The sequence below is a fragment of the Peromyscus maniculatus genome, chromosome 6, assembly GCF_049852395.1.
Source record: "Peromyscus maniculatus bairdii isolate BWxNUB_F1_BW_parent chromosome 6, HU_Pman_BW_mat_3.1, whole genome shotgun sequence".
NCBI lineage: Eukaryota > Metazoa > Chordata > Mammalia > Rodentia > Cricetidae > Peromyscus > Peromyscus maniculatus.
The window spans coordinates 37,187,776-37,202,091 of NC_134857.1; the positions used below are offsets into that span (position 1 = coordinate 37,187,776).

The following is a 14,316-nucleotide window of genomic DNA, read 5'->3' on the forward strand; positions in this document are numbered from 1 at the left end:
TCATTAGTGTGACAGATTACAGGCATGAGCCACCACACCTGACTTCCATGGTAATCTTATGGGACTGTCACTGAGTCTTCCCACACCTGACTTCTATGGCAATCTTATGGGGCTGTCATTAAATCTTCAATCTGTCACCCCCTGCCCCAGAACATCACAATGTATTTAATACTATATTTAATAAAGTAGTTGAAAGGAAGGTTCTTATTCAGTGAGCATCTGCATTATCAGTTTCTCCCATTTTGGGTTATTGAACAATATTTTCATCTGCACACAGCTCAGATGCAATAAATGCTTTCTAAAAATTGGTTAAGGATATGATTGTTACTGTATAAAATCTGTACTCTTGCCGGCCTGGGTGGTGGTGGCCCATGCCTTTGATCCCAGCACTTGGGAGACAGAAGTAGGTGAATTTCTGTGAGTTTGAGGCCAACCTGATCTACAGAGTGAGTTCCAGAATAGCCAAGGCCACTCAGAGAGACCCAGGCTCTAAAAACAAATAAATCTGTACTTTTACAAACGTTAAGAATGATCATTTTAATTCAAGATCCAAAATTCAATGTATTGGTTACAGGACGGTAAAGCTTTTTCTGGTAAATTGCTAACAGCCAGAGGTGCTTGGTGAATGTCTACTCAAGTTCCCTTAAAGGAGAGAGAGCAGGACAGTTTTGCTTCCTGTTAATTTGCTCTCCTTACATCGCTGCCCTGTTGTGAAAGCAGGCCTCTCTGCTTACTCAGACACGCTCGGCTTCCCTACAGCTTCAAATACTCATTAAACACTATCTTCACAGACTCCATCGGAAATTGTTGTTTGCAATGCTTCACAGGTGTCCCTTCCACACCTCTAGCCCCAACTCAAAGTTTAAGTGGTGAAATATTGAAAACAGAATATTGCCAGTATGGTTACAATGCCTACAATCCTATTCTCCTCTTTTGCTACAATCCTATTCTCAATTTGAGTTGGGGTTTTATCTTTATCAAACATTTTTTTTTGCACATAAACTCTAGCTGGGTGGATGGCATGAGCTTGTAATCCCAGTTCGAAGTTTTCCTTGGCTACACACAGAGTTGGTAGCCAACCTGACTGTGTAAGACCCGGTCTCAAAGAACCAAAACATAAAAATTATAAAAACAGGGGCTGAGGGTGCAGCACCATGTTAGCCAGTGGTGGTGACACACAGTGGTCCCTCTAGCAATTGGGAGATGGAGCGAATCGGTTCAAGGACATCCTCAGCTACATAAGAACTTCAGCACAGTTCAAAGCAGACTGTCTCAAAAACAACAAAAACAGACTTTCTGTCTCTGCCTTCTAAAGGATAGAACATGAAGCAAGGCAGCCTAGACAGCCTACCCAGACTATGTCCATCCGGTGACAACAAGTACCCAGACGTGAATGTTGCAGATTTGTACACTGTGTGAAGATGTGTGGCTTTGATTGGTGTAGTAAAGAGCTGAATGACCGATAGCTAGGCAGGACGTAAAGGCTGAACTTCTGGAGACAGAGAGGACTCTGGGAAGAAGGTTGGAGACACTAGGATGCAGAGCAAGAAGGATGGGCATTAAAGCCATCAGAAAGTAGGCTAAAAGATACTGGTTAATTTAAGTTATAAGAGCTAGTTAGAAACAAACCTAAGCTATCGGCCAAGCTTTCATAATTAATAAGTCTCTGTGTTGTGATTTGGGAGCTGACTAGTGGGGCAGAGAGAAGGCTCTGGGGCTTGATAAGGGGGTCCCTTTGCTCTCTCAAGTCACAGGGGTCCAAGTAGGATTGGGAAAGCAAATTCTGAAAGCCAGAGCACTCAAGCCTGACCCCTCTAAAGTCCAGGAATCCCGATTCTAGGCCCCAAACTCCTGTCCTGACCATCTAGTGTCCCCTAGCCTGGACCTGACTCAAACCCTCATCCCATCATAATAAAATTTAAACAAACACATGGGCACAGATTTCTATTTAAAAAAGAAAAGAACTTTATTTGAGAGTCAGACATAAGATTACAAACCAGAAATCACATAGGCAGCCAGCAGTTATTAGTCCAAAGAATAGAGCTGTTGCTTTAGTTTTGCTCTGGTAATTTAGGATTTAGTTTTGAAAAAGCAGTTGAGGAACATTAGCCAGGTATGGTAATTACAAACATAATCACACTCTAGAGGTAGCAGAAAGAACTTCAGAGCCAGCCTGGGCCACACAGTAAGCCACAGGTGAGGCAGGGAAAAAATAGTTGAACGTTTTAACACAGATCCTAAATGCAAAGTTCTTAATGCTAATTAGCTCTGATTCCTGACTTAGATATAAAGATCTTATAAAGTTTTATTGGCTTTCACAAACATTAACATTCCTTACTAAACTTAAACTATATCATCTAAAAGGTGGATGATAAAAAGTTATTTTCTCTCCTTGAATATTTTAAAACACACAAGCTTGTACATCGTAATAGAGAATGTCCTTTAACACACAGGTCTAGGGTGGCTTTCTTTATAGTTAGGACAAAAATGCATTTGATTTCCTTAAAAAATATCATAAGCAGAAATAAAAGGTGTTTTGGCCCATGCTATCTTCTAGTGGAAATAATTCAATCAATTTTCAACCAAGTTTTTAAAATCATTCAAACACCACTTGCATTTTATAATTGTTATGTAGAAAAAAAAAGTTACTCCCCCCAAGAAATCTAACTATTTCAACTTCAAGAGCAACAACAACAAAAAACCACAACCTCCTGAAAATTAAGAGGTTATCAGTGTTGCTTGGAACTAGCTATTTTCAACAAATTTCATCGACTTTCTCAAAGCACTGAGGACCTGACAGACGAGGAGGGGCTGCTTTTACTAGGCAAAGTTAATCTTAAAGTCACGGTTAACAGCTCTGTCGCTCCTTGTCGAATCAAAATGGTCTCACCTCTGAGTCAGGCAGGCTGTTTTCCTTGGTCAGCTCTGTGAGAAAGTTCTGGAACCCGCAGCGGTATTTCCTCCTCATCCCTTTAGCTGGGTGTGACGTGACTTAAACTGAACTCATCCTCTTCTCGCGTCCACAACAGGGCAAGCAGTACCCAGCCTTGCCCCACAAGGTAGCAGATAACTCTGCAATGCATCAGGCTTGGACTAAAAGTTTAACAACTCTATGGAGGTCATTCCTCGCCTCCCTACAACCTATAATCAATTCACAAGAAGTCCTCAAGTCTCTAGCTGGGGAGTGTGAGGTAGGTCTGTACCTCGTTCCTCTGGGTGCAGCTTGTCTAGCGTCTCGGGCACCTCTGGCGTCTGGGTGTGTCGGCTGATGCAAACCAGTTTCTGCTGCAGCGCACACTTCGGGCAAGTGGCCTGCTGCTGAGGAGGGCAGAAGAACTTGGCGTCTTCCTTCATCTTCCAGGTCACCAGCTGCATGCAGGCGCTGGCATCCTCGATAGAGCAATGTCCACTGCTGTGGTTCTGGATTGTCAGGTTAAGGTACTGGTAGGCGATGCTTCGCAAGGCGCGCTTGAAGGGAAGACCCCGGTAGTGGGGAAAGAGCACGGATGTGTCCACCACCGTGCCATGGATTAACTTCAAAGCCAGCAGGTCACTCTCCAGGCTGTGTCCGATGAGGATGGTTTCAGTGCTGAACAGGCTCAGGAGCATGGCCTGGACATCCCGCAGCCTAATGTTGGTGTTTGCCAGGTCGGCCTCGGTCACTCCAGAATATATGGTGTTGTAATCCACAATCTCATTGTCGGGCTTGACGAAGGTGTCGTAAATGACTCGCAAGTCCGTGTCCACCACTGTGACGCGGGCGAGCTCCAGGCCATGCGTGGTGTAGCACATCTCACAGTCCAGGGCGTAGATCCCCGCGTGCGCCTCCCAGTCCTTCTTCGGGAAGGTCTTGGCAAAGCCATGCAAGTTGTTCTTCCTGCCGTCCTGCACGTGCTGCTTGGCCACCGTGCAGCCTGTGGCTCCCAGGGACGCCTGGCAGCACGAGTACCGCGACTCGAAGCCCCCGAGCACCCGGACGAAGGCTCTGCGCCCCCAGTGGAACACGCAGGGTTCCGAACTGAGGCAGCGGCCCGAGGACGACACGCGATACTCGGTGCTGCAGCGGCAGCAGGTCGTGTGTGTCGGACTCCGACGCTGCTCCTGCTTGAAGAGCATGGCTGAGCCGGGCTTCTCGGGGTGTGCGAACGGGAAGCCGTGCTTCTTGAGGTCCTCCTCCGAGAGCATATAGCTCCTCAGGCGGCTGTACAGCGTGGCCTTGCTGAGACCCGGCACGGCACTGGGAACCAGGCCCCTGAGTTTTTTCAGGGTGTGCAGGGCGACATTCAGGTACTTGTCCTTGCCGGGACTTCGGTCGTAGACCACCTTCTCCTCTGACTGCGCCTTCTCGATGGCCTCCAGGTGCGAGGAGGAGAACTTGAGGCACTCTTCGGTGAACAGGCCCAAGTAGTGCTGACGCATGGCAGCCGGGATCCTGTCCTTCCGCTCCTTGGTGAGGGTGAGCTTCTTCACCCCAAACAAGGAATAGCTGTAGGCGGCTTGCTGCGGGGTGACGACGTAGGTGAAGTACATCGGCTGGGCTGCCGCTCGGTTGTTGCTGAAAGTCCTCTTGGCGGCTGTGGTGCTGTTGGCCATGTGGGTAAGTCTCCTCTTCCCTCTCGCTGACGCTGAGGAAGACCGTGACGGCGACGGCGACGTCTGAGGGCACAGCAGCTTCCTCCTATCCTGCTGGGGTCGCCACTGCAGAAACGCCCAAGGAGCCAAAGGCCAGCAGGGGTGCACCCCAGGGCCAGGCCTCGGTGAAGGCTCCAGGACCACAACGAAATGGGGGTGCTCGAAGCACTTTCTGGGGCACTGGTAGCAAGACAGCAGGAGGTCCCCAACTGGAAGGACCACCACTATCCTGGCTTCGGGGTGCACGGGTGCAAAGCAGCTGCGTGCTGTAGCTTTCCGGCTCATGCTTCTCTTGAGAAGGAGTTCCGCAGTTCCGGAGGAATCGCCTCGCCTCCCTGAGCCGGCGTGAAGGGGCAGGCTTCACTGGAGTCCTTACAGACAAGGCGGTGGGCGGAAATCCCTGTCTAGTCTTACCCGACGCATCCAATCACATTTGATCTACTATCCTCTAGACAGCTTCCGGAATATTGGGCTCCTCCTACCAGGAAGGGTGGAGCTACTGGATCAATGGGAATTCCTGGTTCCACTCTGTCCTGTTTATTTGACTTTTATCTTACCATATATCTTTGTAATTTCTCTTGAGAACTTTATACATTGCGTTTTGATCCCAATCGCCACCACCTCAATTCCATCCAGAACCACCCCCTTACATACCCATCGCACTTTGTTTCCTCATTTTGTTTTAAACCCATGGAGACCAATTTCTTGCAACCCATATACTCGAGTGTGGGGCCATCTCCTGGAGTTATGATTCTATTTTGAGTGGGTGGGGTATTTTTATGTTTCTTTCCTCCCTCCTCCGCTTCTACCCTATCCCCTACCCCTCTCTCCTCTCCACCCTCCCTCCCTGTATCTCTTCCATTTCTGAGAGAGTCTTAAAAACGCCTGCCTTGAATTTATGAGTTCGAGCCTCAGTTTCCTGACTGCTGAGATAAAGGCATCTTCTACCTTGAGCAATTGGTTTTGAAATTCCAGGCTTTGACTTTGAAATCAGGCTCTTGGTCCTGAGCGATTCCACAGCCTTGGTGGTTTGGGTGGAGTTTGTCTGTTTATTTTGGCTTGGGTTTTTGTTTGTTTGTTTGTTGTTTGGGTTTTTTTTGTTTGTTTGTTTGTTTGTTTTTTGGTTTGGTTTTTCCAGACAGGGTTTCTCTGTGTAGGCCCGGCCGTCCTAGAACTCTCTCTGCAGACCAGGCTGGGCTCAAACTCACAGAGATCTGCCTCCCAAGTGCTGGGATTAAAGACTTGCACCACCGCAGCCGGGCATGACCACTATCATCTTGGGAACCACACAGAAAGAACCAAGGTTGGGAAGCTTCACGCAGTTCACACAGGATCCTACAGCATCCTTGCCTGGTAATCTGACCTACTTCTTGGGACTTTTGTCACTGGGGCTAGCAACAGTACTTGCACAATTACCGAGTAATAAATGAGAAGTAAAACAGCATAGATATTAAACTGGTTTTGTTTTCCAAAGGCAGGGTTTCTCAGTGTAGCCTTGGCTGTGTAAACCAGGCTGGCCTTTGAACTCTGAGATCTTCCTGCTTCTGCCTCCCAAATACTGGGATTAAAAGTATTGTGCTGCCACTGCCTGGCAATTTAAATTATTCTTAAACCTTAAGACTTTGCCTCAAATGAGAAATATGTAAATTGCATTTTCATTAATTTCAAAATAACAAATCAATTAGAACCTAACAGTGGCAGTTCACTCAGGAAACACTTGAACTTGGTCTCAAACTTCTAGATTGAGTCTTTGTGCATATGAATGCTGCTGTGTGGGCGTGGATTATTGAAAGGATGGATTTTATTTAGCAAATAACTTACGGGATGCATACCATAGGTTAAACACACTGCGACAGGTTCTGTAATCCTAGAAGGCAAAGTGCATTTGTAAGTGATAAGATTGGGGATTATATAATTACCTAACGTGGGAAACCCTGCAACAACAGCAGCATTCCCTAGGCCTGGGACTTGGATGACTTAAAATGGAGGAATCAAGCTGAACACTGGCACTCACCCAGCTCTCACTGGATCCTCCGCTTCAAACCCTTGACTCTGATCTTCTCACCAAGCTGGACTACACCCTTGCACTGTGAGCTAGAAGAAACACTTTCTCCCTGAAATTGCTTTTGCCAGGATATTTTTAATTAAGTTTTTTCATACAGTGCATTTTGGTCATGTTTTTTTCCCTCCCCCAACCTCCCAGATCCTCTCCACCTTATTAATAACCAAACTTCATGTTCTTTCTCTCTCCAAAAATTTAAAAAAAAATGAAAATCAATAAAAAAAAATACCCAAATGAAACAAAAAAAAATTCCACCCAAACAAACAAGCAAAAAAAAATCTTTTAGTCTGGTTTGTTTGGACCACCAACTACTCCTTGGCATGGGTCCTGCCCTGGAGTATGACTGATGTGCCCAGTTGTAAAGTTATTTTACCACAGCAACAGGTAAAGTAACAAAGACAGTGTCATGAGGGGGACTTTGAGGTTTCCAAAGACTTGGCCACCATTTCAGGTCAGCTTTCTCTGCCTCCTGCTTGCAGCTTGAGCCGTGAGCTCTGAGCCATCCCTGCCTCACGCCTCACTCTGTCATGGAATCTAACCTTCTAGACCCATAAACCCAGATCACAGGTTTCCTTTTATAAATTGCCTGGGTCATGGTGACTTTTTTTTATTTATTTTTGAAATTGTAATATAACTACACCATTTTCTGCTTCCCTTGCCTCCCCCAAGCCCCGTCATGTGCCTCTCCTACTCTCTTCCAAATTCAGGTATCTTTTGTTATTAATTTTTGTTACAGGAATATATGTGTATGCATATATATTCCAAAATACAACCTGCGTGGTCTGTATAATATTACTACTGTGTGTGTGTGTTGTGTTGGGGCCTCCTTGCTGGATTCTTAGGTCAGAATGGTGCCTCCTGCTGGACATCAGTTGTGCTAAGGTCTGGGGGCCTGTTCCATCCCCTCCAGCGTTTGTTAGCTGTTTTGTTCATCTTCTCCATTGTTCTGGGGTAAGAGGAAATCACCAAGTTCTTTCCTAATTTCAGTGGGATTGCTTCAAGCTTTCCTACATTTAGGAGGATGCTGGCTGTGGGTTTCTCCGATATAGCTTTTATTGTATGGAGGTATGTCCCCTCTAGCCCTGCATTCTCTAGGTTTTTTATTACGAATGCATGTCGGATTTTGCCAAAGGCTTTTTCTGCACCTATAGGAATGATCCTGCCATTTTTGTCCCTGTCAGTCTACTTATGTGGTTTACATTTATTGATTTGATTTGCACATGGTGAACCATTCCTGCATTTCAGAGATCAAGCTAACTTGCTCATGGTGGGGAATCCTTTTGATGTATGTTTGTGTTCTGTTTGCACACATTTTATTGTGCACTTTGAGTCCGTGTTCACCAGGACTATTGGCCTGTAGTTTTCTTTTTGTTGTTGTTCTTGTGGCTTTACCTGGGTTTGGTAATAGAGCGACACTGGCTTCCTAGAAAGAGTGTGGGAAACCCGTTTCTGTTTTGTTTTGTTTTTAATAGTTTAAGAAGGACTGGCTGTAGATCTTCTTTGAAGGCCTGGCAGGTTCTTCCCTGAAACCATCTAGCCCCGGATATTTTTTAAGCTGGTTTTTTATTACTTTCAGTCTCCTCATTTGTTATGGGTGTATTGATGTTGTTGACTTCCTCTTGGTTTAATTTTGGACATAGAAAATTAACCATTCATCCCTTTCATTAATGAATCTAATTTTATAGCATAATTAAATAGTGACCTAAAAAAGGTAAATTTTTTGCTGGTTTTTTTTTCTATATTAGGAATTGAACCTAGGACATTTTCCGTGTTAGGCAAGTACTCTACCACTAAACAATAATAACAACCCTCACTTTTCTACTTGAGACAATATCTAAACAAGTTTCCAGGCTGGCCTTGATTTTTTTTTTCTCTTGCAGTGGTCTGATATAGCTCAAGTTGGCCTCAAACTCACCATATAACCAAGAATGGCCTTGAACTGATTTACCCGTCCCCACCTCCAATTGCTGAGATTACAAGCAATTCTAACATTGTAAAGTTAATTTTTGAAAATAGCTTAAGGTATTTTCAAATCACATATCAGAACCTGAAAACATTGGTTCTCAAGAGCAGCACATTTTTTAGAAATTGAAGGGGTTTTCCTACTTTTATTGATTTATTATTTTGTGTGTATGGATTTATAATTTTCTCAACACCAGTTGTCAAAGAGACCATCAACTTAACTGAAGTTAGAATCACTCTCCCAACTGAGCCCCATCTCCAGTCTCCCATTTTTAATTTTTGTGTGATCAGCCTACGTAGCCAGAAGAGAGGACCAGTAGACAGAAATACAGTATCTTGTATAAAACTTTGGTGATTTGGAATCGAAATGGGAATAAATCTGTGGATGTGCCTATGAGGAATTACATGGACTAGGTTACATGAGGCGGGAGAAGCTATATTCTACGGGCCAGGGGCCCAGATGAAATACCAAGGGGAACGTAAGCTGATCGGTACCACTCTTCCCTGCATGTCACATTTCTGGATGCAATGTGAGCAGTGCCTTGAGCTCTGTGTCATGACTCTGCTGCCGTGCTGGGCTGTACTTTCAAATCCTGGCCCCCACACAAACCCTTCTTAAGCTGCGTTTCTCACAGCAACAAGAGAAGCAACCAATATAGTCAGAAATATGTGGAATGGAGCTAAAATCCTTCTATGTAACTACTAAAGGCAAAGGTTACCTGGGAATCCTAAAATACTAGTGCTACATTAATTTGGGAAAGGTTTCTTTCTCATCATGCTTTTGTCAGGGGAGGTAGTATATAGGATGATGTGGGAGAGGGGAAACACTAAGTCTGATAACATGGTGGGTTAAAAGGTTGGTAAATACAGTTCCACATTCTATACATACTCTACACGGGAAGAGGATGGAGCAACACAGAGCCACAAAGAATAGAAACCTTTCCCGTTAACTGCGTAATTCTCTACAACACGTGTGGAAAATGAGGCTGATATTTCTATGCCTCTGGCTTTTCTTTGGTTTATTGGTTTGGGATAAAAAGACAACCTCAGATTCAAGGAGGAATGCCAAAGCCTTTTCTATCGAAATTGTTTAAAACTGTGGACTTTTGTGAGTGGGGGTCATTTTAGGTAATAAAGCTTCATGGGAATCTCTTGGAATTGATTCCAGACATTTTCAGTTAGTTAGAGCTTTAAACTTGTCTGACTTCCAGGCTGTGCCAGCGGGAATTGATTGTTGTTTGGAATTCTTTGTATACATAAATATAATATGGAATATTTATACTGCGTTATGCATTAGCCAGATACTGGTTTTTTTTCTTTTAATTTAAATGCTTTAACTTTTTGAGAATGTCATACATGGATACACTGCATGTGCATCACTTTCACCCTCCTCTTAGCACCCCTTCTGTGTTTGGTGTGTGTGTGTGTGTGTGTGTGTGTGTGTGTGTGTGTGTGTGTGTGTGTGTGTGAACGTTACAGCTCTGAGTGGAAAGGCTTCCCCCAAATGAAGTGTTACAGCTCTTCTGGGTTGTGCATGAGGATTCCCCAATGTAAGTGTTACATCTCTGCTCTGAGGGGTGGGGTGGGGCCCAGTGCAAAGGTTACAGCTCTGAAGGGAAAGGTATCCTGGCAGTTGAGAGCGAAGGAATACCACAAAGTCATACCCCACAACAGACCTCACTCAAGATAATCACTGGAGGGGAAAAGCCCAGGCAGGTGGCTGCCTCTGCTTGGGTAAGAAGCAGCACAGACTTGAGCAGAAGGCATCAGGGTTTATATAGGGTTTGAGGGGAAGCAGGATGGAGATTTCCAGGGTGGGGACTGGTGGGATGTCAAGTCCTGAGCTTGGGCTTTTTACTTAGATCTTGGTGGCCACCTGCATCTGGAAGGGCTGGGTGTAGCCATTAGAGTATTCTGTGAGTGGATCCTGGCAGCTGAGGTCCTCAGGGATGACCTGGCCACTAGAGAACCTCGAGAGTTCTCAGATGGAATCTTTGTCTTTATTTTTTACTCTAGTGAGCATTCTCCTCAAGTATTATGGGAGCCAGCTCTTTTATTTCTAGTGCCTGGGAATTATATTTAGAGAGAGTGTGTGGTTTAATCTTTAGGGATGGAAAACTTTATTAACAAATTATATTAATCTATTTTCAAAAAGCAGTCTGGTTAAAATTTACATATAAGATATATAGTATGTAACATTTATTTTTGCATCTTTAATAGATGACAAAGGTCTTAGTTGGGAATGAGTAGAAACATATGGACATGCGCAAGCCATCATGATATCAAAACATCATGTTCATTACAGATTATTTTACAGAAATATATTTGCCTTAAATATTATAATTATAGTATGCATTGCCACGACAAGGTAGCCTATCAGAAAAGCAGCTAGGAAAGGCAGTGTTCTAGAGAGTACCATATACTGGTCTCTCTTTGGGGGAATGCCTTGTTACTTTTTTTGTTTTCTCTTACTTCTTTTGTTGTGCATTTAAAATGTATAATTGAAATACAGAAAAAAAGTTACTGTTTCCCACCATGTACATAAATGACAGCACACAACCGATAGCCACAAGAAATCGGAAGCAACACATAGTCACGGAACTTCAAAACACAGTGTTTAGTTGGGGGACATCAGGTGGAACGAGAATTAAAGCCAAGTGAGAGAAGCAAACGCCAGCCAGGCACACAATGACACAAGCCTCTGTAATCCCAGTTCTTTGGTGGGCAGAGTCAGGAAGGTCAAGGAATTCAAGGTCTTCCTTGGCTACATAGCAAGTTCAAGGCTAGCCTGGCTACGTGAAACTCTGCCCACCCAATTCCCACCACAACCACTAAAAAAGAACACCAAAATAAAGAATGGAAGGAGAAAAAAAGAAAGAAATTTAAAAGGAAGGAAAGATGGAAGGAAGAATTGATTTTTGTTTTGTCTTGTTTTGTTTTTTCCAAGACAAGGTTTCTCTGTGTAGTTTTGAAGCCTGTCCTGGAACTCATTCTGTAGACCAGGTTGAGCTCAAACTTACAGAGATCTGCCTGCATCTACCTCCCAAGTGCTGGGATTAAAGGTATATGCCACCATCGCCTGGCAGAAGGATCAATTTTGATGTCATGTTTTCTGCAGGAAGTTTAGAGACAAAAGTGCCTCAGTGTTCATCCCTTTGGTGAGGATTGAACAGGACCAGAAATCTCACCAGAGGAATACTGAAAGAAGGAGAAAATAGACAGAGGAAGGAATAGCTTAAGAGTGGGCTGGAGAGATGGCTCAGCAGTGAATACATTAAGAACACTTGCTGCCCTTCTAGGGGTCTTAGGTCCAATTCCCACTACCCACACAAGCTGCCCACAACTGTCTGTAACTGAAGCTCAGAGAAGAGTCTGATAATATATTCTGCCCTCTTCGGGTACCACACTCGGGTGCACTCTCCCCCCCCAACCTCAATCCCTGCCAACACACATAATAAACATTTTAAAGTAAATCTTTTTTTTTAATGAGATGAGGAAACAAAATTGGTTAAGGTGTGTATGTGTCGTAGTTGATGTTGATTGCAAATGGCAGAGAATTCAGTGAAAATTCCCAGCATGCATATCTTGGAATTCTGACTTCAAGAATATGGGGGAGTAAATTGGTACTGTCCAAATTACTTAGTCTGTGGAACTTTGATATGATAGCCTTTGATATGATATGAAATTAATATAACTATGAAGGCCATTGTCCCTGAGACACCACTCTCACTGGAGCAGGACCTTGGAAAGTCCTGATCAGGCCAACTCTATCATTGTCCAGCCATTCCTCCAAGCAGAACCTGTCCCTGGGCTCCGGGTACGGCCAGAACTTAGGATGAACAGCACTCTGTGTATTATTACACTGTGCATTACACTGTGTCTTCTTGGAAGAAGATGAAGGCTGCCCTTCTTTAGAAACGGAATCCATGGAAAAGGATCTAACAGTTGGTAACTCCCCACAGAACCAGACACAGTTGAGTCAGACCCTAGTCCTCTCAGATGCTGTATAAGATTCCCAGGTCAGCTTACTAAGAAAAGAACTTCCTGTCCCTTCTCTGTCACCAAAAAATCTAATATGGCTCTGCCCTGAATTCTTACATACCCCGGCATAACCTCTGTTGGCGGCGGGTTGGTTTGCCCAGCACTGGCTGATGTCTTCTGTCACACAATGTGAAGGCATAAGTGAGCCCTTCAGTATAGTTCCAATCTCCTAAAAGCCTATCAAAGGCGCAGGGACCACAGACACATCAGCAGCCATTTTGATTTTTCTGTGTTAAGTAATTCATTGCTATTAGTTAAGTGAATTGATATAATGGCTCAAGTGGTAACTTTGTAGAATTGCAAATAAAGGTTATGTTTTATAAATATATAGGGTAAATTTAAACCATATTAATACATTTATTTTGTTCTATGAGTTTAATTGGAATTAAATCCAAATATTTATCATTAAGACTCAGATAATACTGATTAAATATTTTTCTTGCTAGTTAATAATTCTTATTGATTCAGAAATACATCTTTTAGTTTTGATAATCAAGCAATTATTGCAACTGAACAGAAGCTTGGTAGAATTAAAACTCTTAAACTCTCAAAATTGTACTTTTAAACAATAACCAGGTTTGGTGGCTCATTCATGCTTGTTGGCATTCTACTTATAATAGCCAGGAAATAAAACTGGCCTAGATGTCCACCAAATGGTAAATAGATAATATGGCCACACAATGGAGTTATATCAAGCTGCAGAGAAAATAAAACCAGGCGGTAAATAGACGAAATGAAAAAATTATACTGGGGGAGGTCAGGAACCGAGGCGCCAGTGTTCTCCTCACATGTGAAGCCTGCCTTGAGTCTCCTCGTTTTGTGTGTTCGACATAAGAGTCTCTCTAGGTGCCAGCTCAGAAGAGCCCGTGGGCAGCAGGAGGCTTTAAGGGCTGGGCATCATAGTAGATCTTAGGTGACCTGAAAGGGGCGGGGGAGGGTATCAGGGATGGAAATGTTCAAGGAGGGAGGTGAGGGGACAGGGGAGAAAGGGGAGCAGGAGGATTACCAAAATGATGGGGTTATGAAGAAGTCACTTAGTCACTTGGAAACCTACAGTCTTGTCATCAGACTGAAAAGACGATGAAAAGGAGGAACATCGCAGGGCTGGAAAAGGCTCCTCCCTGAGAGAGAGAGAGAGAAGGGGGAAGCAAGGATGGTTTCTTGTCTTAAAAAATAATTTTATTTATTTTACATCCTGGCCGCAGTTTCCCCTCCCTCCTCTACCCCAAGTCCCTCTCCCCGAAACTCCCTCTCTTCCCACCCCCCAATCCAGGTCTCTCATGAGTATCAACAAAGCATGGCATATCAAGTTGCAGTAAGACCAAGCACCTCCCCTTGTATTAAGGCTGGGCAAGGAGACCCAGTATGAGGGGTAGGGTCCCCAGAGCCAGCCAAAGCATTAGGGACAGCTCCTGCCCCCATTGTTAGGAGTCCCACAAGTAGACCAGGCTACACAACTGTCACATATATGTAGAGGGCTTAGGTCAGTCCCATGGAGGCTCCCTGGTTGTCAGTTCAGTCTCTGTGAGCCCCTATGAGACCAGGTTAGTTGATTCTGTGAGTTTTCTTGTGATGTCCTTGACCCCTCTGGCTCCTACAACCCTTTCTCCCCATCTTCT

At 44.2% G+C, this 14,316-nt stretch overlaps 1 pseudogene across 1 annotated transcript; it reads right to left on the reverse strand.

Annotated features, from left to right (window-relative positions):
• Positions 1-1,941: 1,941 nt before the first annotated feature.
• Positions 1,942-5,006, reverse strand: LOC102922357 (RNA exonuclease 1 homolog pseudogene; annotated as a pseudogene). The gene has a single exon (XR_013052058.1). The product of XR_013052058.1 is annotated as an RNA exonuclease 1 homolog pseudogene (transcript).
• Between the last annotated feature and the right edge of the window lie 9,310 nt (positions 5,007-14,316).